Source organism: Camelus dromedarius, chromosome 2, assembly GCF_036321535.1.
Source record: "Camelus dromedarius isolate mCamDro1 chromosome 2, mCamDro1.pat, whole genome shotgun sequence".
In the NCBI taxonomy this organism is placed as follows: domain Eukaryota; kingdom Metazoa; phylum Chordata; class Mammalia; order Artiodactyla; family Camelidae; genus Camelus; species Camelus dromedarius.
Genome location: NC_087437.1, coordinates 42,274,046 through 42,299,446, shown reverse-complemented (window position 1 = coordinate 42,299,446; position 25,401 = coordinate 42,274,046). Strand labels below are relative to the sequence as shown.

Here is a 25,401-nt window from a genome sequence, read left to right as displayed (position 1 = left end):
AATTGTTTAAAACTGCTGATCAAACCTAAACTGACAGACACTTTTTAAATAGAAACTATTTTGATGTGAAAATGTTATATTAAATGGGATCATAAACTAAAGATATTTTGGGGAGAAATGCAAATGAGAAAAGTTATTAATACCAAGTGCCTCTTTTTCTTAACACTCTGCCACAATGTTGCTGTCTCTCTCTGATCACTGAGGCCAAAGCTATGACATGGTCTTTGTTTATTCCTTTCCTTTATCCTCCTCCTTTTTAAATTTAGTCAACCTGTAAGATTACATTCAGTAAGACAGCTCTTTTCTCTGGGGGCAATGAGAGCACACAGGGAGTGTCCCAGTCACTGGACAATAGACCTTTATAGATAAATGCTTAATACTCAGAAGACTTACTTATAGAATTATTATATTATATAATATATAATGATCTCCCACATGTTTCTACAAGTTATCTGTGCAATGGAAGAAGAGGTGAACTTTTCTGGGTTAGGGTTAGGTTTTTTTTTTTAATTTTTAAAAAAATTTATGTATTTATTTTACAATATCATGTTTTTTAAAAATTGAACTATAGTTGACGTACAATATTATGTTACAGGTATACAATATAGTGATTCACAATTTTTAAAGGTTATACTCCATTTACAGTTATTACAAAATATTGGCTCTATTCCCCATGTTGTACAATACATCCTTGTAGCTTATTTTATACCTGATACTTTGTACCTCTCAATCCTCCACCTCCATCTTGCCCCTCCCCCTCCCCTCTCCCCACTGGTAACCACTATCCAATAACCCTTGTCTTTGATCCATGGAGAAACAAGCTGATTAGCTCAGTTATAAATACACTTTCCAACAAAGACAAGTATGTGTCCCATTGCTCGTTTAGCAGGAATTGCTTTTGTTTCATTAAACATACAGTTTTATGATATCAAATTTTTTCCAGCTTTATTGAAAACAATTGACATACATCAATCTGTAAGTTTAAGGCATACAGCATGATGGTTTGATTTACATATACCATAAAATCATTACTGTAATAGGTTCTGCTAACATATATCTTGTCATGTAAATACAATGAACAAAAAGGAAAAAAGAAAAAAGGAAAAAAATTTTCTCCTTGTGATAAGAACTCTTAGGATTTTCTCTCTTAGAAACTTGCCTATTTATCATACAGCAGTGTTAGCTATAGTAATCATGTAGCTCACTTCCTCCCTAGTACTTACTTATCTTATAACTAGAAATTTATGCTTTTTAACCACCTTCTTCCAGTTCCTCCTCCCCACACCATCCTCCTCTGGTAACCACAAACCTTATCTCATTTTCTGTGAGGTTTTTTTGTTTTCTTTTTCTTTTTCTTCTTCTTCTTTTTTTTTTTTTTTTTTTTAAGATTCCACAGGTAAGTGAGATCTGTGACATCCAATTTTAATTAAAACTGAAATTTGTTTTTTTTTAATTAAAGTACAGTCAATTACAATGTGTCAATTTCTGATGTACAGCACAATGTCCCAGTCTTGCATATACATACATATATTTGTTTTTATATTTTCTTCTATTAAAGGTTATTAAGAGATACTAAGTGTGGTTCCCTATGCTATACTATAGAAATTTTTTTTTAATTTGTTTTTATATATAGTGGCTAACATTTGTAAATCTCAAACTCCCAAATTTATCCCTCCCTACCCCCTTTCCCCAGTAACAATAAGATTGCTTACTGAGAGTCTGTTTCTGTTTTGTAGATGAGTTCATAGTGTGCTTTGTTTTTCTTTTAGATTCCACATATGAGTGATATCATATGGTATTTTTCTTTCTCTTCCTGGCTTACTTCACTTAGAATGATGTTCTCTAGGTCCATCCATGTTGCTGCAAATGGCATTATTTTACTCTTTTTATGGCTGAGTAGTATTCCATTGTATAAATATACCATCACTTCTTTATCCAGTCATCTGTGGATGGACATTTAGGTTGCTTCCATGTCTTCACTATTGTAAATAGTGCTGCTATGAACATTGGGGTGCATGTATTTTTTCAAATTAGAGTTCCCTCAGGATATATACACAGAAGTGGGATTGCTGGATCATATGGTAAGTCTGTTTTTAGTTTTTTAAGGACTCTGCATACTGTTTTTCATAATGGTTGCACCAAACTACATTCCCATCAGCAGTGTAGGAGGGTTCCCTTTTCTGCACACCCTCTCCAGCATTTATCGTTTGTGGACTTTTGAATGATGGCCATTCTGACTGTTGTGAGGTGATACCTCATTATAGTTTTGATTTACATTTCTCTGATAATTAGTGATATTGAGCATTTTTTCATGTCTATTAGCCATTCATATGTCTTTATTGGAAAAATGCATGTTTAGGTCCTCTGCCCGTTTTTGGATTGGGTTGTTTGCTTTTTTGTTATTAAGTTGTATGAACTGTTTATATATTCTGGAAATTAAGCCTTTGTCAGTTGCATCACTTGCAAATATTTTCTCCTGTTCTGTAGGTTGTCATTTTGTTTTGCTTATGGTTTCCTTTGCTGTGAAAATCTTATGAGTTTAATTAGGTCTCATTTGTTTATTTTGCTCTTATTACCATTGCCTGGGTAGATTGCTCTAGGAGAACGTTGCTAAGATTTATGTCAGAGAATGTTTTGCCTATGTGTTCTTCTAGGAGATTTATTGTGTTTTATATTTAAATCTTTAAGCCATTTTGAGTTTATAAAATAGACCTTTGTTAAAGTAGACAGATCGATTCTAAAAATAATGTAGGTAAAATATAGATCTTTTATGTTGTTTTTAAAGGAAACTAGCATTTATATATTCATAAGTGAAACAAAATATGTTAATAACTTGGCACGTCTTCTTAATACAGTTCACATAGAACAAGGTTTTCTTCAACTGAGCATGTAGGGTAAATTGACCATTTCTGTCTGTTTGAAGGCGAGAATATAGAATAACATCCTCTGAACTGAGAAGGGCCTTTGAGACTGAAAAGATGCAGCAGGCAACTCCATAAAGTGCAACTATGAAGTTTATTGTGTGTAACTTACGTGTAGGCAGGATCAGGGGAAGAGAATCCAGAGGCATTTGCAGCTGCACCCCATGCCCCTGAAAAGATACAGGGGACTTCAAGGGGCCAAAGATAAAGATAGAATCTGACTACCAAGTGAGAAGCACCAGCAGGAACAGGGCTTTTCCTCCCCTGGGCAGGGAGGGGGTCTCATGACCATTAATCATCTGCGTCACCTAAAGGCATTTCCCCAGTTTTCATACCAGAGGAAAGCAAGATAAAAGTTGATAGGGAACCTACCTGGCATGGGCACATTCCTTGTGAGTAGGTTAAAGCTCAGCCATGCACAGAGGGAGGGGTAGGCCTGCAAGCCTAGGGTGGCGCTGACAAAAGGGAGTTGTCGGTGAGCTGAAAGATCTCTACTGTAACCTATTTCTGCTCTTGTTCCAAAACATCTGATGTTTGTCAAAGATGTTTATCAGTTACACCTCAAAGAAAATCTGACAGTCAACTGCCCTGAAACAGATCCACCCTAACTGTCAGAGCAGTTCCTATGCAGAGGAAACTGAGAAGTATCCTCTAGTTGCCTTTGCTACATTACTGTGGGAAGATCTCCCACCAAAGGGGAGACTTGTACCTTGCTAGACATAGTCAGTGCCATGTGCGAGGAAGCCTGAGGGGCTGTGCATGCCCGAGCTGTTCATGGAAATCTCTGCCCTTTTCCTCAGTTTCTGATGATGCACCTGCCTCTTACCATTTAGAAGTCCTGTCCTCTCCTCCCTTCGTGGAGAAGGTGTCTTTACAGCACGAGCTCTCCCTTCTCCACTCCTTGATCAAGTAATAAGATTTCTGCTCTGTTTGGCCAACCTGGTCTCATTCTAGTGGCCCAAGCTGCACTGGGCAAGGGGAGGACCCCCTGGGGTCCACCCAATCCAAGACGGTCGGCAACAGAGTCAGTGTGGGTCAGCCACACACTGTCTTTCTGGCAAATGCATTCCTTAGTAATGGCATAGTTTTGATATTGCCAAGAGAAATGGGTTTTTCCTATCCTTAGAGCTATTCAACTACTCTACCTAAAAACTGTTTGATTTTACAGCCACTCTATTATGCTCATGGATGATATGTTCATCATATCCCAGCTGTACTGAAAATCACCATAATTCTTTTTAAGGTAATTCATTCACCTGTTATTAAGAGGGGTGGCTGAAAAGTAATAAAAAGCATACTTAGCTATTACAGAAACCTACTCTAGCTGCTTTCACTGAGAAGTTAACTACAACTCAGTCAGTTACAACCTTGGCATTTTGTTTTCACCTCTCCTTTACTGTGGAGGCTCCTGCTACTGTCACACCCAGGACTGCTAACGGCCTGAGTCGCAGTATGACTTTCGTGGGCCCCAGGTGTTTTTGCTTTCCCAGGTGTCTTAATTCATTAAAAAAATTGTTACCTTTTATGAATATATTGGGTAAAAAGACAATCATAATCTGGGTTGGATTCGTTATATTCATTTTTTCCTTCTTATTCTAAAAGATGAAAATTATTGGTACAACATTATGACCGATTTTAATTAAAAAATTAAAATTAAAAAATAAAATAAATGAAAATTAAAACCTTTTCATGGCCCCCCTAAAAGTTTGGTGACCCTCAGGCCCTGTGCCTGGGGTGCCTAGTGACTAAGTTAGCCTTGTTAAATGTAGCTGAATCCTTGTAAACACCAGGCATTATGTTAACTCAGTTACCTGCTTTGTCTTATTTCACCTCCATACAACTCACATTGTTGCTGGTAGATATAACCAATGTTCCTTCCAGGTTCTTGTCCCATCCCAGAAAGAATTCAGACACAAGACATGGAGGTTAAGAAAGTAAAGTGACGATTTATTAAGGAGTGGATAGTACACTCTCAGGGGAGAGTGGGCAGACTCAGGTGAGCGGCTGCCCTGAGTTTCTTTGGCAAGTTGGTTACACAGGGTGTAAAAATGAATGGATGGAATATTGACTGGGGAGGGAAGGGCTTGGGGTCATATTCCCTGATTTTCGTCTCAACCCCACCTTGTGGTGGGGAGGAGGTATTTTTGTCCTTTTTCAGTCTGGATTGGAAGTGTCGTGGCATCGGTGCTTGATGGGTACTTCTAGTCTGCAAGGCTAATTTTATTGAAATGAGGACATAATGAGCAAAAAGTTACATTCAGACACTGGAGATTCCTGCCTTTTCCCACCTTTCTTTGTTGGCCTCTATGCCACTTGTCACCCCCAAACTATGACCACTTATCAGCCCAGAGGTTCCTGCTTTTCTTTCTCTGCCCAGGGACCCCTGGTGCTCACATGATGTAGGGTTTCCTGCATTTGGCCTGTGTCTCTCCTTTCTGCCCAATGTCTGCCATTTGGTCTGTGTTTCCCTTTCTCTGCTCATATCTAGCTATCTGCCTGCTCTAACAACATGACATAATTATTAGTGTTATTCCCACTTTACATATGAGAAAACTAAAGAAGTCCAGAGGATATGACCATGGGGCCCTAAATCAAACCCGGGCCCTCCTGTTTACAAAGCCCGTGGCCTTCTTCACTACACCAGATCACTTTCCGGGAATTGAAAGTGCAATAGTTTACTGACCCAGAGAGTGACCAGGCTCAACTAACAGTGAGGCATCAAACAGGCTGTTTGTTCACTTCTGAGAGATGAACCTGTGCTAACTTCTCCACCAGCTGTAAAACCCTGCCATGACAAAACACTGACAGATGCCAGTAATGCAGAGACTGAAGAGGATTCAGGTGCAATCAGCCTGAACTTTCACACTCCAGAAGTCTTCCTTGAGAGATAAAATCTACACTTGCTGAATTTTTAAATGATCTTAGAATTGTTAGTATTTTATGAAGAAATAGTCCTCAGTTTTTTTTTTTTTAGCTCACTGCACTTTGGAAAACAAAGACACTTTCAATATGTAGTCATCAGATTCCAGATATCCCCCTTCCTTTGGGTCAGGGTGGAGTCCAGGAAAAAGGGAAGGAAAAGGTGGGGGAGGAGAGGGGAAAAGGGGAGAGACAGGTTGAGGAGAGGAGAGGAGAGGGGAGGGGAAGGAGGGAAACCTACTGGACTATAATAAATCCGCCACCATAACCCAGAGTAAATGAGACAGCGGTCCACTTCAGTCTGGATTCAGAGGCAAGCAAAACAACTCATCCCGTGTCTCCACAGGCACGTCTGACAGAGTGATTAACCTTAGTTCCAGTTGGACATAGTGACCTCCATTAGATAATGGCGGTGCAAACAGATCGTGTGCCTTCATTTCCTGGCCAATTACACAGCCCTATTTTCTTCCGTGTTCGGTACAAGTGACCTAAAAGCCTTTGAGGCACCAGTCAACAAGGTGTCGAGACACAACCACCCTTCAAAATGTATTCTGTCCTCACTTTTCTCTGTGGAGAAAATATCCTGCAGCCAGAGGCTGCCGTTTTATAGACGGGCAAAGATTGTTTAGCCAGACTCTTGAGTGCAAAGGAGAAGCCTATTTTCTCTCTGGCAGTTAACAGTGGAATTTCCTCTTTCAGAGAACAATGGATGTGGTCCATTAACTGAAAATGAGGCAGAACACATTGTACGTGGGGCTCTGTCTACAGTGGACTTGGTATTTTTGTTTCTGTAGCTTTGTGAGTTTGAAAGTCAAACAAGACTTGTAATTTGGTTACTTTTTAAGTTCAAATACCAATTTTTAAGTTAAAATTCTATTTGTAAATGTTTGTGAAGACAAGAAAAATTGGGACAGGGTAATTCTCCCCAGAAGACCAACAGTTCTTTCCTGGAGAAAGAGAAATGTTTGAAAAACCCACAGAAACATAGGAAGAGCATTGGTGAATTTGGCCAACTTTATAAACATTTACTAAGTGTCAGCTTCATGCTGAAATTGACACAAATGCTCTCTGCCCTCAAGCATCTCACAGCTGGTCCAGCAGGCGATCGAGGCGTAGTTCTGCCTTCCCACACAGAAAAGGGCCAGGGACTAACTTATTGAGAAGCTGGGCCAGCCCCAGACCTCCTTTCCCACACCTATATGCTTATCACAGCTTAAAAACAGACTTCCTGGTCTTAGGTTCTCTGCAAGCTTTGCCCGAGATGCTGCCCACTTGTGGTACCTGGGACCTGGTTTAGGCTGGACTATCACATGGGATGTATTATGGAAACTCCTCACCCTCTCCAGCACATTCCCTTTCCCTGATTGAACTGTCAGGCCTGCTATCCAGTGCCAGGGTCTGCCAACAAGGCACCCCCTCCTCCGGGAAGCCCTCTCAGCACCCATACCCGCCCACTCCCTTCCTGCACCAACACCTCTGCATGGGGCTCCTGCCAGTCCCTTTATCTCTCTCTTTCCATCCCTTTGTACTGCTTACTTTCTAAGAGCTAGGAACTCAGCTTTGGGAATCAAAGACAATAGGATGCCCTCTGACTATTCAGGAGACACTCCTATGATGGAGTCCAACTTATAATAAATTTTACATGCTATAAAGTGTCACAGGTTCCTTGAAAACAAAGGGGCAAGGCACAAAACAGGGAGGTGCATATTCTACTGGAATAGGGAGAGTGCTAGAAAAGTGTTCTCCCGTGAGTTTACACTTGAATTGCCTTCTCTCTCCTCCCATCAAGTAAACCTCCTGGTCCTTTTTTATCATCCACTCAGGGTTCAACTCACTGAACCCATCAGTCTTCCAGGCGGTAGTGCTAATGGCAGACAGTCTGGAGGAAGGGGAGGAAACTTCATTCCTATCTCACCTGCACCCTCGGGTTACCCTGAATGCCACACGTCTGTTACAATCCCACCTTTACAGAAGAGAAATGTGTATCAGAGAAGTTAACCTGCCTGCCATGGGCACACAGCTCATGAGATCTCCTGAGATGCGTGGCTAAACACGCCTGAACAGTCTTGCAGGGAGCGCCACCTGATCTTTTCCTCCTCTCCAAGACTGTGGCCCTTCTGCTCTCAAATGGGGAGAGGAGACCACTGCAGTCAGGGGCCATGGGCATGGCCAGGTTCAGCCTTATTATGGAAGGCACAGCATGGCGTCCAGGGCTAGGGGCTGGGGGAGGCGAGCACAGAGCTACTTCCTCTTGTCCTGATATTTTCTCTTTTACACTCTTCCTGCTTGTACCTCTTTAAACACCCGTTTCTGATTAACAAGCATCATGTTTCTTTACAATTAGTGTGAAGGGGCCCCTTCTGGAGGCTGTGCTTCTTGTTCCCTCATTCCCTCTCCTTTCTGAGTTCATCTCAACTTCTGCCCTCTGCGGAGGAGATGGAAGGCCTCACCCCACCCAGCACAGCTCACGAGGGCTGCCTGGAGGACTGAGCCATGCCCCACCCCTCTATCTGCAATAGCCCTGGGAGCTGGCCCTTGGACTGTGTTAGCCCCTGCCCTCATCTCCATCACACCCCACTCTTAACCATCACAAAAAGGCAAGTCTTACTGAGAGCACAGCATCTGATAAGCAACTGCAGCTACAGGCCGAGGGCTCTACTCATCCCCCGCTGTGCTGTGCTCATCAAAGACCGCAGAAGCCACTTTACAGAAAAGACTTCAGACACTTCTAGCCTCAACACCCCTGCTTTGTCACCTGCAAGAAGGCCTTTTTTTCCTGTTTGATAGAGCAGTTGATGGTGTTATTATTTATTCTTTCCACTCAAAAAGAACTCCCCTCATTCATTCACCCACCTACTTACCCAAGATTCATTGGTAGGGAAACTGTACTTCCCAGCTTTCCCAGAATGGGTCTTAGATTATGCTTTCGGTTTCAGCATAGTTATAAATGGTACCCCCTTTTCTGACCAAGGGCAACCCAGTTTGGGAGATAAATTACTTGGTCACTCTATGTATTGAGTACATAATCGGTCACTGTGATAGATCCTAATGACGTGATGGTACATAAAACAAGGTTTCTCCCTCTTGGGATCTCACAAACTCAAGAACCTTATCTGTAGGTTGCATTTTTCTCTTCCTGGTGCCTCAGCCCTGGTTAATCAGTGTCTCTGTGGCATTCTCTCACCCCCTTTCTCCCTCAGTGTCCTACAAGAACACAGGGGACCCTTCAGAGCCCCTTGTGGATACATACTAAATTTCAGTGTCTCGTGGGGACATTCCTGTGTGGTCCTTCCATGTCCTGCATGGGCCTGTTTGCCCCTCCATTACCCACATAGATGTTCTGATGTGCTTCATAAATGTCTCCTGTGAACAGTTCTGTGTGCCTCTTCAGTGTCCAGTTGGACCAGTGTTTTCCTTGTGTCTCATGTGGCTGCCACTTTGTACCCATCCACTGTCCCAAGTGCATATTCCTGGGGGCCCTTCTAGTGTTGCATGTGGACCTATGAATACTCCTTCAGTAATGCATCCTCCACCAGTGGTGCCCAACTTGAAGGTCCTGAAGAGTGCCCGAGTAGCAAGGGGTCCTTGGGTACATATGTGTGTAGAGGAAATTTTGTCAATGGTTGATAAGGGCTCCTCTTATTTAAAAATATTCTGCCTCAGAGCCAGCTGGTAAATTTGTTTAAAAAAAAAAAAGTAGATTCCTAGACTTCATTCTAGACCTACTAAATCTGAATTACTAGAATTTGAATTTGAACCTACGGATTTTCATTTTAAATATATTCCATGATGCTGTGGTCTCAATGTGTGTCTCCCACATTCATATGTTGAAGCCTAATACATAATGGCATGGTATTAGGAGGTGGGCCTGTGGGAGCTGATTAGGTCATGAAGGCAGCATCCTCATGAACGGAATTAGTGCTTTTATTAAACGAGGTTCAAGAGAGCTCTCTCCCCAAGTAGGGGGCCACCACAAAAGACCCCTGTTAGGGCAATACTCAGCAGAGTCATGAAGGTTGGGTCCCCCCCTCTGCTGCCCCAAACAGGTAGCACCGCCAACATTGCGATGGAAGCTTCAGGCAGAGAGCCCCAACAGGGACAAGGCCACCCAGAGCCTTGACAGCCCAACCTCTGTCCCAGTGGATCCAGAAGATACTGGATTTTAATTGGTGTTTTAAAAGAATGATTTTGAGGTGCATCTTGGCTTGAGAACCACCAGTTTGGCCCTACTCTTTTCTATCATCTCTCCTCTCTATGAAATATCTTCTCTTTTTCTTCATAATGAAATTCTGACTTTTTTTCTTTTATCCATCCATATTCTCCATGTTCCATGAAGTTCTCTTCCTCAGAGGAAGCTAATCCCATTCTTGACTGCAGGAGTTATTTCTCATTGTTAATTAATGCTTATTGTTACAAGGACAATCGCAGAATCTTTAGGAAAGAATATGTAATCAAGATAATGAATAGCATATCACACACACATATATATGCATACACGCACATACAAAAGTCAACTAATCAATATGATTAGTCATTAGGGAAATGCAAGATAAAATCGTAATGAGACATTTCACATCAACTTGAGCAGCTATGATTGTAAAAACTGGCAATATCAAATGTAGGTGAGGATATGGGTGGGGCAACTGAAACTCTCATACACTACTTACGAGACTGAGAAATGCTGTAACCACTTTGCAAGACTGCTGGCAGTTTCTTAAAAAGTTAAACACATAGGCTGCAACCAGAAGTTATATTATCAGGCATTAACCCAGGGAAAAGCTTTCGTGCAAAAAGACTTGTACAAAATCATTCAAAGCAGCTTTATTCATGGTTACCCAAAGCTGAAAACAATTGTAAGGGCTGTCAACAAGAGAATGGATAAACAAATTATGGAATACTACTCATCAATAAAAGGGAACTACTAACACATGCGAAATAGGATAAATCTTAGAAACATCATATTAAGAATAAAAGGGCAGAAAGTGGTAGCTTTGGGTGGGGCGGAGTTTTAACTGGAAAGATGCATAAAGGAGCTTTCTAAAGTAGTGAAAATATTCCATGTTTTGTTTTGAGTAGCATTACACAGATGTATACAAGTCATTCAACACTTACCTAACAGAACATCTAAATCTGTGTGTTTGTTTTAATGCCAATTATATCACACACAAATGCACACACACACACCTAACACAAACACACACACACACATTTTGTTCCTTTTGTTGGCTAAAACAAGCCAAACACAAAAAAGAATACATACTGTATGATTCAATTTAAATAAAGTCCTAAGCTGGAAATTAATGCACAATGATAGAATTCAGAAATAGTTTCCATGGAGATGGAGTAAAGAGTGACTGGAAGAGGATGCAGGATAATTTTCTGAGGCCGTCACATTGGTTTATATCTTGACTGGCATGATAGTCACACAATTTCATATCCAAACTCACTGTCCTTTGTGTGTCAACTTGGCTATATTGGCCAGATATTCAGTTAAACATTGTTCTAGATATTTCTGTCAAAGTGTTTTTTGGATGAAATTAACATTTAAATTGGTGGACTTTGAGTAAAGCAGATTGCCCTCCATTATGTGGGCAGGCCTCATCCAATAAGTTGAAGGCCTTCATAGAGCAAAGACCGTCCTCTCCGCACAAGAAGGCGTTCTACCCACCAGTGGCCTTCAGACTCAAACTGCAACAATAGCTCTTCCCTGGGTCTCCAGCCTGCCAGCCTACCCTGCAGATTTTGGACTTGCCAGCCTCCTTCCATAATTACATGAGTAAATTCTTTAAAATAAATCTCTATTTATGCACGTCCTATAGGTTCTGTTTTTCCAGAAAACCCTGACTAATACAACTCTAATACTGAAAATCTGCACATTTTATTATATGTTAACCTTATTAGAGTTGAAAAAAGAGATGCAGAAGGATTGAGAATGTGCAGGAGAAGCATGTCTTTCTCACTTTGAGAGATGAACAAGAAAGCATATAGTCTGGGGGAGGGTATAGCTCAATCGTAGAACCTAATGGTGAATTATTAGAAGGCATGAGGTCCTGGGTTCAATTCCCAGTATCTCCATTAAAAAAAAAATGATATAGCCTGATGACAAATTGAAATTATAATGCAGTCATCATAGTCATCACCTGAATTGTATACAAAAATGAAGTCAGGTGGCCACTGGGGACCTAGTCTCAGACACAGCTCTGTGCCACTGGAACTTGAACTTTCTTTGAGCTGTGCAGACCAAGGATGCCAACAGGCATATTCAGAACAACACCTGCCAGCTGCAGCCTTCTAGTCTCAAGGTCTCCCCTTGTAACTATGCAACCGTAAGGATCCTAACCAATCCTTACTTTAAAAGCACACCTTACTTCTTCCTAATTATAATTCTTGATAAACAGCTCATAACTGCAGCCTTACAGTTTTTGCCTTAATAAGCCTCCTCCATTTTGTAGTCTGGTGGAATGCAATTCAAGTGCTTCTTGAATCTAAGTCTCCTGGGCTGCAGTCCTAACAAACCCCAAATACACACCTTTACATTTCAATGAGGTCTCTGTTTCTAAAATTTTGGTTAATGAGCCTCAGTTTCTGTGGCATTTGTTACATAGCTGTCTTAGTCCATTTGGGGTACTATAACAGAATACCACACACTGGGCACAGTTCTGGTGGCTGGGAAGTCCAAGATCAAAGCACCAGCATGGTCACATTTTGGTGCAGACCCTTGTCATGTTCAGATTCCACAACTTCTCTCTGTGTCCTCACATAGAGGAAGAGGCTAGGGAGCTCTGTGAGATCTCTTTTAAAAGAGCACTAATCTCATTCATGAGGGCCCCACCATCATGACCCAATCACCTCCCAAAGGCTGTATCTTCAAATAGCGTCACATTTAGGGGCTAGGATTTCAACATTTAAATTTGCAGGGGACACAAATATTCAGACCACAGAAATAACTCTGAGGGGAGCAGCCTTACCATAAAGCCAGACTGTGGAAGAGTGTGAGGATAAAAGAACCTGTCTGCACAACACTGTGGGTTTCCAGGGTTAAGCACTGAGGAAGCCACCCTACATCTAGATACAATGCTAGGTGAGCTGATAACTTCTGGTGTTTGAAGTAGATATTTATCTTGTGCTTTAGCTCCCCAACCTCCTTCCTGTGTTAGGAGTCCCCCACTTTGTGGATAACCCACTTCTCACTAGAGAAGCTGAGAATTTCAGAACCTTCTCATTCACCTTTGAAATTAGGGTACAACATACTCTAGACTCCACCAAAGAGATGCATAAACGCACACATTAATCAGAACCTAATGGTGAATCATTAAGTTTCACAGAGCTAAGGCAGAGGCTGAGCATTTTTGTTCTGTGGGTTTTGATCAGTAGCCAGTGTTCAGTTCCCAGAAATAGCAGTATCACTGACTCAAGTAGCAGCATCTGATGTCTAGTGTAGCATGTGCATATCCTGTGGTGTGCATATCCTGTCGTGGTAGTAGCCATATTGCTACCAGAATGACTGCATGGATAGATTTTGGCGATCTTGGATTTGACAGCTTCAAACCTAAGTTTCCAGCAAACCCCACCCCTACCAAGATACTAGCTATCCAATAGCCTTTTACTAAGTTGCTTTTTATGTTTCAATTTGTCTAAATTGGCTTTGGTTGCTTGACACTGAAACCCCAACTGAAATTTTTTGGAAGCTCTTTTAAGCAGCATTCTCTGTTCACTGCAGCTGAAAGTATTCTCAGTGATGCCCAGTCCTATGATCTGTTAATCATCCAGTGCTACAATAATGCTCTGTGGTCCCAAACTCAGTGGATTAAAACAACAATTATTTATTCTTGTTCACTTGTCTGTGGGTTGCCTGAGAATCAGCTGATCTAGGCTGTGTTCAGCTGACCTTGACCCCAAAATGTAAACTGAGTCTAGCTCAGCTCCATATATCTCTCATCCGCCTTGGACTACCCAGGGCTTGTCTTCTTATGGAAATGACAGTAGTCAAGATAGCAAGACCAGCTGTGCAGTTGTAATTCAAGCCACCTTGTGTTAGGTCTACTAACATTCCAATGGCCAAGTTCCACAACCAAGCCCAACATCTGTAAAGCAGGGAAACATTCTATGCTGAGAAGAACTGCAAATCACGTGGCACAGGGCATGAATAGAGGATGAAATAAAGAATTGGGAACAATAATGAAATCTACATCAACCTACACCCCATCCCTAAAGCCCCCAAAACCCAAGTGTTAGCTAATGGCTGGTGCTAGTTTAACAGTTTCTGTTTTGTACCTATTGAAGTCTTGTCAGAAGAGGTCTTGGATACACTGCCTTCAGGTAAAGAAATGAATGTCCATTACATCTGCATGATCAGGCAATGAGAGAACAAAAAGTAAAAGTGATCACACTGTTAAGGATCTAACGACACATCATGTAAAAATTAAAATGGAGTAACTATGGTTCTCCATCGTGGATGAGGTTTCAGACACCTTCTTGCATCACTCAGAATTTGAATTTTCTTGACTGTATCAAACTCAAGGACACCACCAGCCATTTTCAAAACAGTATCTGCTAGCAGCTGCATCCCACGCCCTTCCCTCGCCACCCCAAGTATGTAATCATTTGGAATACCAACTACTCCTTGCTTAACAAGCACCATTACTTCTTGCCAGCTCTAATCCTAATTCTAGACAAATAAATTATGTAACCTTGTGGGTTTCTGCCTCCCCCATTTTGTGGTCCAACTGAACACAATTAATGTGTTTCTTGGATTTGTGTTTCCAGGGCAGCAGTCCTAACAAACCCCAAATAAACACTTTATTTTTTTTTTTTCAGTCTCAGCCAGGTCTCCATTTTGAAATTCTTAGTTAACACCCCTTAGTAAATCCTATTGCTTGATTGATAAGGAAATGAATGCTTGGTCAAAATGTAACTTAGTCAAGGTTATACAGCTTGAAAATGTCAGAAGAATGAATATACATCAGTATATTTTAGATAGACATCAATATAACAACAGAATGCACATTGATTTACTCCCAGGTAAATGCCTCTGACCCTTAGCTAGTTTACTTACATTATATTGAGGCAGAAAGTTTTCTGTATTTCTCAAATCATTTATTCCTCCCTCCATCCTATACCAGATATAAGATTGGATAGAGGTTTTGGACACCTCTGCCCACCCACCCACACTCCACCACTCAAAATGCTGCTGACTCAGGCTAGAAATCTCATAGGTGTTAGTGAGAGACTGGCTGGGATCTGGGGCCCTTTACTGCAGTGTTTGCACCTTGACAAATGTCATCTTGAGCAACAGAATACGAAGAAATGATAAGGGACTAAAAATAACTGCATGCAAGCACAGTTGGGGCAAATTATGAGCAACAAGATACAAAAAGATCAAAGCCCAACTGCCACTTCTGAGGAGCAAAAACGGTACTGGGCAGGATCCCTGCACACAGCACCACCAAGGGGATGGGCAGACCATCTAAGCCACCCCTCAGGTTCAACCACAGATCCACCCCTACCCTCACTTCATTTAAGGGACCAGCTCACATTGCCCCCAACTTGGAGAGCAAGCAGGGGTATCTGTTATTTGTTTTTGTTCCCTCATGCTGCGGCACGAGTCCCAGTAAAGCCTTGCCTGAATTCCTCACCTGGCCTCTTAATAATTTCTATTAATTAAAGAGTCCAAGGACCTGGGTTGGTAACATCAAGGCAACTCAGGGCCCAAACTGATGCAGCAAACTGCTGCCAGATGAATCTTCTTGAGCAATACAAGGTGTCTGTGTCTTAATTACAAATACACTGGAAATTATAGCTTTTATAATAAAATCCTTATATGAGAGAGAAAATTTTTTAAATCTTTACAAATCTTTATAGGACACTCACAGTAGCAACAGCTTCTGTTTTTGCTTTCTAATTAAAGGCAAACAGAGCTAAACCTCTGTAAAATTAGGTGTGGGAAATAATGAACCTTTTAAAGAAATTCCCTAGATGGGCAGGTAAGGCAATATGGACTGAGTGATGAAGGTCTGAGACTTTGTTTGAAGACAAAAGGAAGATTTTGATGAGTGTTAAGTAGTGGAGGACCATGATCTTATTCACAACCTCCTTCGCAGGCCTATGAGAGGGCTCTGAGGGCCCTGAGAGCTGTTTCCCTTGGACTTCACATTCACAAAGAACCTCCAAAGGAAAGTTTGATGTTACCTCCATATAAACTTAGACATACAAGCCAGCATTTTCTTCTATGTTAAAAGCATTGATTTACTAAAATTATTATTTAAAATATACCATAATTTGTGAAACCCTATTTAACCTTTTCTTCATATTTGGGGGAACGTTTGGAGCCTCAAAAGATACAGGGGGCTGGACCTCCCCTGCCTCCTGCAACCCCTCTAACCTCCTCGACCCCTTCCCTTCTCCCCTGACCTGGCCACAATGGGCCTCTTCTTCATATTTCAGGATCTTATTTTTCTCGTTGACCCCACGATAAGGATGCTGACTTCCAGAACAGTTAACATCGCTTTGTTGGTCTTTCCTGCCTTTAACACGTATCATAACCATAATTCTATTTCCAGTCTATAAGAAAGTTGTTAACACAACTTTTCTTTGAAAGTCTTACCTTTCTTTGCTGTCTCCCATTTCTTCTCTCTTCCCTGCCTGGCTATGACTTACGCCTTCTAGTTATGTCACTCATCTTTCTCATTCACTCCAGGATGTAGAGTTTGTAAGTATGGTTAAAAAGTGTCAGATTCACATAACATCTAAAACTTTTAAGACGGAAAAAAATGCTTCCTTGGCACTTCACCTGTGTCCCAAAGGAGCTTACGTTTTAAAATCTGACATTTTGACAGAGGCAAAACTAGGATTTGAAAAATACTTTTCTTAAAGGTGGATAGTTGGTTCACATACATCTAGAAGTCCAGGGTAGGAAATGATGGTTTAGTGGTGATGAGTGGGGCCTGACTGAACCCAGCAGGGGCTGGGGCTCACCCTAGACCAGGCATCCCAAACTTTAGGTTCCAAGGGATCAGTGCTTGCTAAAATGCAGATTCCTAAGCCCGCGGCCAGAAACTCTAATTCAGTGGATCTAGAATAGTCAGGAAATGCTGAACAAGATATAGGGACCCTATATATAGCTGCATATACTATATAGTATATGTATGGCTCCTAATGGCTGGGAGATCTTGGGCGGGTCCTGATTCTGAGGGTAATTAACTGTGTGACCTCGGCAGGCAAATTAACTTCCCTGAGCCCCTGTTTCCTAGTTGGTAAAAAAGGGTTAGTAAGCATGAGACATAGAACATGATGGAATTAATATTTTGGAAAACATCGATGTTTTACTCCTCTGCCTTCGAGTGTGTTAATTACTCCCTACCTCTCCGGACTGACCCAAGGGTGTATATCTATGTCTGTATCTGTATCTATAGCTCCAATTTCCTTGGTAGAGGTGGAATAGGGGTAGGAATAGGATGGGAGGAGATGGGGAGATTATAATTTGTTCCAGAGAACAAAGGAATTTATATTCAGAATCTGACATTTGGTGGGGAGGGTATAGCTCAGTGGTAGAGCACATACTTAACATGTAGGACACCCTGGGTTCAATCCCCAGTACCTCCATCAAAGTAAATAAATAATTAAACCTAATTATCTCCCACCCCCACAAAAAAGAATCTGACATTCAAAAGAAGATTATGCAGCAAAACAATAGCTATGAGAGAGTATTTCTCCTTTCCTTTACCCACTCCCCACCTTCTCCCCTCCCCTCACAGTAGCATAAGAAAACTCAAGTATGGAAGTTTCAAGTCTCCAAAATTCTCTTATGGTTTAGAAAACAGCCCTTCTGCCTGTGGCAGCTGGGCCATGAGGCTTGGAGCTCTATGGCAGACGGAGGCTATGTTAGGGAAAATTAAAGTCCCAGCCCCCTGTGGCTGAGGGGATGATAGAAAGGAGAGAGAGCAAGTGGGACTTTGGTGAGTGAAGAGAAGGGGGTGCATAAATGCTGGGGGCAGTGGGGGGGGCATCCTGTAACGGGTCCCCTTCAATATCCAACATCCCCAACACAATTTCCCAAAACTGGGGCAACAGATGAAGACCAGATTAATTAATTAAAGCTGCTCAGGCAGCAACACTTTTCAACAGATTTCTTGGTGACTTTAATGTGCATTAGGCTGAGAACCACTGGATCAAGAATTAAACAGAATGAACATTTAAGTACCCCCACTCTACTTCTTAACATGAAGCCCTCGGGAGAATAAACGGGTTAATTATAGAAGCTAGTATTTCTCGGCTTACCTGAGCATTGTGTGGATTCATTTGTCACACCAACATACAAAGAAAATTCTATAAACTCTAAAGAGCTCTCCTCTGGAAATGTTTGTTGTAGTCCAGAGTAGAAAAGTTATCTAGGAACCTGGGAAATGAAAATAGATGAAGGTTTTAGCTGAAGTGACTACAGCAGAAGTGAATGTTTGCTCTCTCATAAAGTAGATTTTTTTCCCTTAAATCAAAGGAGATGAACCAGTCCAACAAAACCACTTTCTTAAGTAGCTGATTACCCTGGTGTTAGAATGAGTGAGGTTAGAATCCTGGACCTGCCCTTACTAGCTATGTGACTTTGGACATTTTACATAGTTTCTCTAAGCCTCAGTGTTTTAGTGAACAAAGTGGGCGTTATTACATAGTCTCCCTCCACAGGGTTGCTGTGAGGGAAGAAAACCTGCATTACATGCTTGGTGCTTGGGTAGGGCTGTTATGAGCCCCTTTATTTAAGAATTTTGTTGGAATTCTTAAAAGCAGAGAGACCTAGGCTCTGCGGTGGACCTACAGCATAAGAACGCCCAGGGGTGTACTTTTAAAAGCCATGCAGGCGGTTTCCCTGCGCAGAAGGATGGTTCTGGAGCAGTGGCTCTCGGATTTCAGCACGCGTCAGCCTCACTTGGAGGACTTGCTGGGCTTGTCCCCCGAGTTTCTGATGCAGGAGGGCTGGGGTGGGGGCCCAAGCTCCCAGGGGCCACACTTGGAGAGCTGTTGCTCTAGATAAGAGGTCAGCTGTCTAGGCCCTGGGCACAAGTCTGGCCCACTTTGTGTTCTGGGAAATGCAGGGGGGTTTTGATCTTTAAAAAAATTTTTTTGATTGAAGTATAGTTGATTTAACATGTTGTGTTAATTTCTGGTGTATAGCATAGTGATTCATTTATACATACGTATATTTCTTTTCATATTCTTTTTTATGGGAAACACAGTTTTATTGGTACACAGCCACATTCGTTTTCATTTTGCTATAGCTGTCTTTGTGTTACAAGGGCAGAGCTGAGTCATTGCAACAGAGATCACAGATGAACAGAAGTTTAAATATTTACTATCTAGTCCTTTCCAAAAAAAACATTTACCAGCCCCTGTTCTAGAGTAGAAGAGTTCAGGTAATTTGGGGGAAAAATTCACCTTGGAAAAGCCCCAGAGTGAGATTAAATTCATCAACGCTCAATAAAGATTAAGGTTCAGTCAGAAGTGAAGTGTTGTGTTTCTTCAAATCTTGCTCTAGTTCTGTTTGTAAATTTACACATTCTTGGAGTGAGTAGAGAGCAGCTGGCTGAGAAATGTTAATAAAGTTATGTAAAAGATTAATATTGATTATACCATCTATTTCCTTTTCCTTTATGTTCTTGTCTAATATTAGCTTGACTACCTGTTAGAATGTCAGTAATTTATTTCAGAGGCTTCATCACAGAATAGTGGTTCTCAACCCTCGCACGTAAGTCACCTGAGGGATCTTTTTAACAAAAACCTGATCCTACCCGTGGAACTTCTAATTTAAAGGATGCGGGGTGGGACCTAGGCACTGATGTTTTTAAAACCGTCCAGATGATTTCAATATGCAGCCAAGATTGAGAATCATAGGCAGAGTGTGATTTTTTTTTAAATGTATCAGTTAGTTGAAATTATTCCCTAGGTCCTGTTACTCTAACTACAAATCGACACGCACTGGTGGTCTCTGGCATTCTTATTAGCGGGCTTGACCTCTTCACCTGGAGCTACCACTTTTTATTACCCATGTCACGCCCACAGCATGGGCTCTGCTAACCCACAGACTGAGGTCAGAGATTGGTCTTCCATCAGGAAAAGTAGTGACATATTAATAGTGAAAGAAATGATGTCTCTTTGTTGGAATGAGTGATATTTAAGGCGTATAAATTGGCTAACATATTTCAGAAGCATTCACCTTGCTTCCACAAAGGAAACGTAGGAATCTAATGAAGCATCTAAGGCAGGGCGTAGCACTCTTTCTGGAAAGTTCCAGATGATGAATCTCCTAGGCTTTGTGGGGCAAAAAGCAAATCAAGTTACAGCTGCACCACGGAGGTGTGCAGTGCGCCCAGCAGGAGGAGGGACGAAGTCGTGAGAGCACTGGGCACAGTCTCTGTCCCAACCACTCAGTCCCACAGTTTCTGCGTGATGCTCATTCCTTTCATGCAGGAAGAGCCCGAAGCAATACGTAAACAAATGAGCAGAGCTACTTGGGTTTTCATCACTGCCGTGTGTCACAAAAGGATATTCTCCTTTTGATTGCTTTTCAGCCATTAGAAAATACAAAAGTTAAAAAACAAAAGTAAAAATCACTCTTTTGTGGGTCATACAGAGGGAAGAGCTGGGTCAGATCTGACCTGCAGCCAGCTGTTTGCTATCACTTGTTCTAGACTCAGTCCTTAGGCACAGCATCCTAGGCCTAAGGATGGTTCTATATTTAGCTCTGAATTAACATTCTGATTGCCCACTGCCAGCTAAAAGGATGATAGGATCCAGCCAATGAAATATAGTCACTTCTGTCTTCAACGAACCTTTCATGCGAGGTGACAGTCCATTCGGTCAGCTGTTCTCAGCTTCGGCTGTACATTGGCACCATCTGGGGAGACTGAAACCTCCCACACCCGATCAATTATGTCAGAAACTCTGGGGCGGGACCCGGAGATCAGTAGTTTTTAAATCTCCTCGATGATTTCAGTGGGTAGACAAGGCTGAGAACCACTGATCTTGGGAGGAGCAAAGAACTGGGACTTCCTCAAGCTGCAGAACAGGTGATATGGTTGTTTCTGTCTGCTAATAAATATTTGTTTAGTAACATCTTCATGTGTGGGAGAAACTGGTGTGAGCCTTGCTTTTATTGTAATAGGATGGTGAGATTTCTGGGAGAGTAGCTAACATGCGTGCACACCTCATGCACAGCAAAATAAGCCACCAAAAAATGAAAAGGCACGCTATGGAATGGAAGAAAATATTTGCAAATCGTATATTGAATAAGGAATTAATATGCGAAATATATAAAGAACTCATACAACTCAACAGAAAAAAAAATCCGATTAAAAAATGGGCAGAGCAAATAATTAGATATTTTTCCAGCGAAGACATACAGATGTCAAACAGGTACTTGAAATGATGCTCAACATCAGTAATCATCAGGGAAATGCAAATAAAAAACCACAGTGAGATATCACCCCACAGCTGCTAGAATGGCTCTTATCAAAAAGACAAGAGATAACATTTGTTGGTGAGGGTGTGGAGAAAAGGGAACCTTGTGCACTGTTGGTTGGACCTGTAAAATGGTGCAGCTACTACAGAAAACACCACGGAGTTTCCTCAAAAAGTTAAAAAAAAGAACTACCATATGCTCAGCAATTCTACTTCTGGGTACTTACCCAAAGGAAACAAAATCACTATCTCAAAAAGATATCTGTAGCCCATGGTTATTGTAGCATTATTCACAATAGCCAAGACATGGAAATGACAAGTATCCACCAGTAGGTAAATGGGATAAAGAAAATGTGGTGTGTATGTATACAGTGGAATATTATGCAACCACAAAAAGAAGGAAATCCTGCCATTTGCAACAGCGTAGATGGACCTTAAAGGCATTATGCTAAGTGAATGCCTTAAAGGCATGATGCTAAAGTCAGCCAGAGAAAGACAAATACTGTGTGATCTCATATGTAGACCTAAAAAAATTTTTTTAGAAAACCCAAACTCAGATTGGTGGTGGCCAGAGGCCAGGAGTTGGGGAGGAGGGTAGGAAATGGCTGAAAGTGGTCGAAGGAAACAAACTTCTAGTTTTAAGGTACATTAGTCCTGGGGGTGTCACGTACAGCTTAGTGATTATAGTTAACAATGCTGTATTGTATATTTGAAAGTTGCTAAGAGTGTAGATCTTAAAAGTTCTATAACTATGTGTGGTATGGATATTAACTAGACTTATTGTGGGCATCACTTTGCAATGTGTACAAATACTGAATCCTGATGTTGTACACTTAAAACAAACACCATGTTATGGGTCAATTATATCTCAACTAACAAAGGTAAGCTTGACACTGAGGATGAGGAAACTGATGTACAGAAAAGGCTGCACACTTCCAAGGGAGGACCTGGAAACCCAAGTCTGTCTGCTGTGACCACAGGTTTTACCCACCAGGGTCTGCCACGTGCACGTGCTACACCAAGAGCAGGGACTCAGGGCTGCCCACGCCCTACCTGCTCATCCTCTGAAGCATTACAAGAGCCCCTGGAAACAAACCTGTGCCAATATTCTTCATTTTACAAGAGCAGAAACACATCCAGAGACGTAAAGTGACTTTCCTAAAATCACCCAGAGAGTTGATGTTAGAAAGGCCATAAAACTCTATCAGCTGTCTCAAAGCAGAACTCAGGAAAAGAGGATGGGGCAACTTTTTAAGGCAAAGTAACCTTCTATATCATGATGGTGGTGATGGTGACACATTGTATATTATTACCAAAATTAATCAAACTGCTCACTTAGAATTGATGGGTTTTAATGTATGTAAATAATAACCTAAATAAAGAAAATAATGCTAATGTACATATATAATTAAAATTAATGTCACCCACTTTCTGTTACGTTTTCCTGACTTTAGCAATTATTGCCATGTACTGGGGGTTTCACATGTCAGGGACGTGCTGAATACTTCACATTTCTTATCTCATTAATCCTTGAGTGTTAATGCAGCTTGTCTAGACCACTCAAGTGTATTTCCTTAGTCTTTCTGGGTGACGTTTTCTGGAATTCCACATCTATCACTGCCAATACAATCATACTTAGGGCTAACTAGGATTTAATTCTCGAGTGGATGAGCAGGCTATGGCGTCCACCCTAACTCTTTCTATAGCTAGAAAGGTTACAGCCGTGTTTACCAATTGCACCCAGGAAGCCAGTCATGAATAATTCATTTCATCCTCCCAACAACCTTTGGGGTAGGTACCATTAACATTCTGACTTCACGGGTGCTGAAGCTGGAACGGAGCCCTTAGCAAACCAGCCAGACAGACACACTAGGAAGTAGCAGGCAAAGATCTGATCCCAGGCGGCCTGAGCCCCTGCGGTTGTTGGCTTAATCCTCACACCACCTGGCCTCCCAACCAGGGACACCAGGCAGGCTGCTGAGCTGGTGTGTGGGGGCCAGGGTGTGGCTCTTGCAGAGATGACAAAAGATGACTTTCCCAATGCAGCAGGCATCTCTAGACTAGTGTGGCCTCAGACACTGGTCAGATCTGTTGTCTGTTCCCAGTGCCAGGCTGCTGGGGTGAGATGCGATGTGGGAGCCTAGGAACTGGCAGTCACTGGGCAGACGCCCCCATCCACAGGGCACAAGAGGCCCTGAGCATTGAGGGGGGAGCTGTTTGACAGGAGCCTCATGTAGCCCTTTCGATTTTGAAGAATTTTTCAAGATGTGTTTACCTCTTGGTCCCTGACTTGGCTATAGAATGGAGAGAACCTCCAGGAATCTCACTAGTGCTCTTCTGGGCAACTGGGGCAACCTAGCATGTTGTTTCCATCTATTTTTATTTTTCTATAGAGCATCTGCGTCTTCCCTTCCAGTGAACAATTTGCCGATGACATTTTACCTTTAAACGCAGTGCCAGAGCCTGACTGAAATGCAGACTGATCCCTCTGCAAGAGGACACAAGTTACCACGTCTTAACTCTGTATGAAGCTAATTGGGACAAATTAAACGTGTACTGACTACCTCAAGATAACTGGAGATTTCTGCACCCTCTCTAATTACCAGAAACAATACCACAGTGACGTGCTCTTCTGGAGATTGAGAATGCACAGCTGTGGAAGAACCTGCATGTTAATAGTACCATCAGTATAGGAGAGCCACCACATACAAGGATGCCGAGACTTAGTTAAGTCCCCACTATCTGGCTTAATTCAGAAAGATCAGGAAACATTATCCCTGGTCAAAGAGGCTGAATTAAATTGAGACATTCCTGGATTCACAGAAGATATCAACTCTGGATCAAATTAAAATATACTCATCTCATTTGGCATAATGTAAAAAATTAATACAAGACAAACAGAACAAATGACTGATGAGTCTGGGAACCATGTCTTGTTTTGCCTTGAAGGGAAGTTATGTTGTACCTTTTATTTATCATGTATGTTTATCTTTTGTGGGATTTAATTAAAACATTCAGTTATTCAATAAATACTTACTCGAGGACTAGCTGTGCTCCAGGCACTCAGGTACAAGGGGTTCCGCTGCAAACGAAAGAGACAAAAATATGTCTTTATAGAGCCTACACTCTAGATGGTGAAGACAAGTAATGAAGGAGTAAATTATATAGAATGCCAGAAAGCTTGAAGTGCTTGGAGGAAAAACAAAGTGTGGGAGCAAGATAGGGACGGACAGGGTGGGAAGCAGGAGACTGCAGTTATAAATAGGGTGGCAAAGAGAGAGCCTCATGAAGAGATAAGGAAGAGGTGGTCCTTAGAGCATCATTTGTGATAAAGATAAACATTGGCAGCAACCTGATACATGTCTACGGGGGACTGGTTAACTACGTCATGATGTATCTGTACAATAGGACACTGTACAGCAAGGGAAATGTACTATGGTTACAGAATGAGCCCCCAAGACACAGGCATGGATAAAAACAAGGTGCAGAATGATGTACAGAGTATGTAACCATTTTTGTCTGTCATGTACATGAGATAAATATTTTACATGTAATACTTAAATGCATGGAATCTCAGCGGAAAGATACATTAAAAACTGTTAATAATGGAGTTGGAGAAAAGGGTAATTCATGGACAGGTAAGGGTGAAATACTTCGTATTCCATTTTACTCTGAGTATCTACTGCTGAACGGCCAGGCCCCTCAAAGTGGCTGTCCTCTTGCTCTCTCCCCCCCCTGCTCGGTCAGTCCCTGCTTCACTCACATGAGAACCCAATCCTCTTAATTATGTGGCTTAATTAGTCCCTGCTAATTGCTGAGCCCCCCTGACATCAATGCCCCTATAAAAGGTAGGTGCCTCCTCCCCCAGTAGCAGTGAAGATTGCTACCATGTCCAGCCCGTTGTCTGCCATACACAGTGGGGCGCTGCTCCCCAGGAACCTGTAGTGGAATCCTCCCTTCTCTCTTGCTTGCTGGCTGCTAGTGGTGAGGGGTTCCCAGGCTTGCATAATTCCAATCTCTGTCTCGCCCGTATGGATTTTTCTCTCCCTGTTTGTCTGCTATAGCTTTCAGTTTCACTTTATTCTTTTCTAGTAGACTGAACTTCGGCTCCCCG

The 25,401-nt window shown here is 41.9% G+C and overlaps 1 long non-coding RNA gene across 1 annotated transcript; it reads right to left on the bottom strand.

Annotated features, from left to right (window-relative positions):
• Positions 1 to 4,847: 4,847 nt before the first annotated feature.
• LOC105085943 (uncharacterized) lies at positions 4,848 to 25,364 on the bottom strand. Its single transcript, XR_010383480.1, has 4 exons — positions 25,175 to 25,364; positions 24,325 to 24,369; positions 18,117 to 18,234; positions 4,848 to 10,575 (listed from the first exon to the last, which is right to left on the bottom strand). It is a non-coding gene; the product is annotated as an uncharacterized LOC105085943 (long non-coding RNA).
• Positions 25,365 to 25,401: the final 37 nt, after the last annotated feature.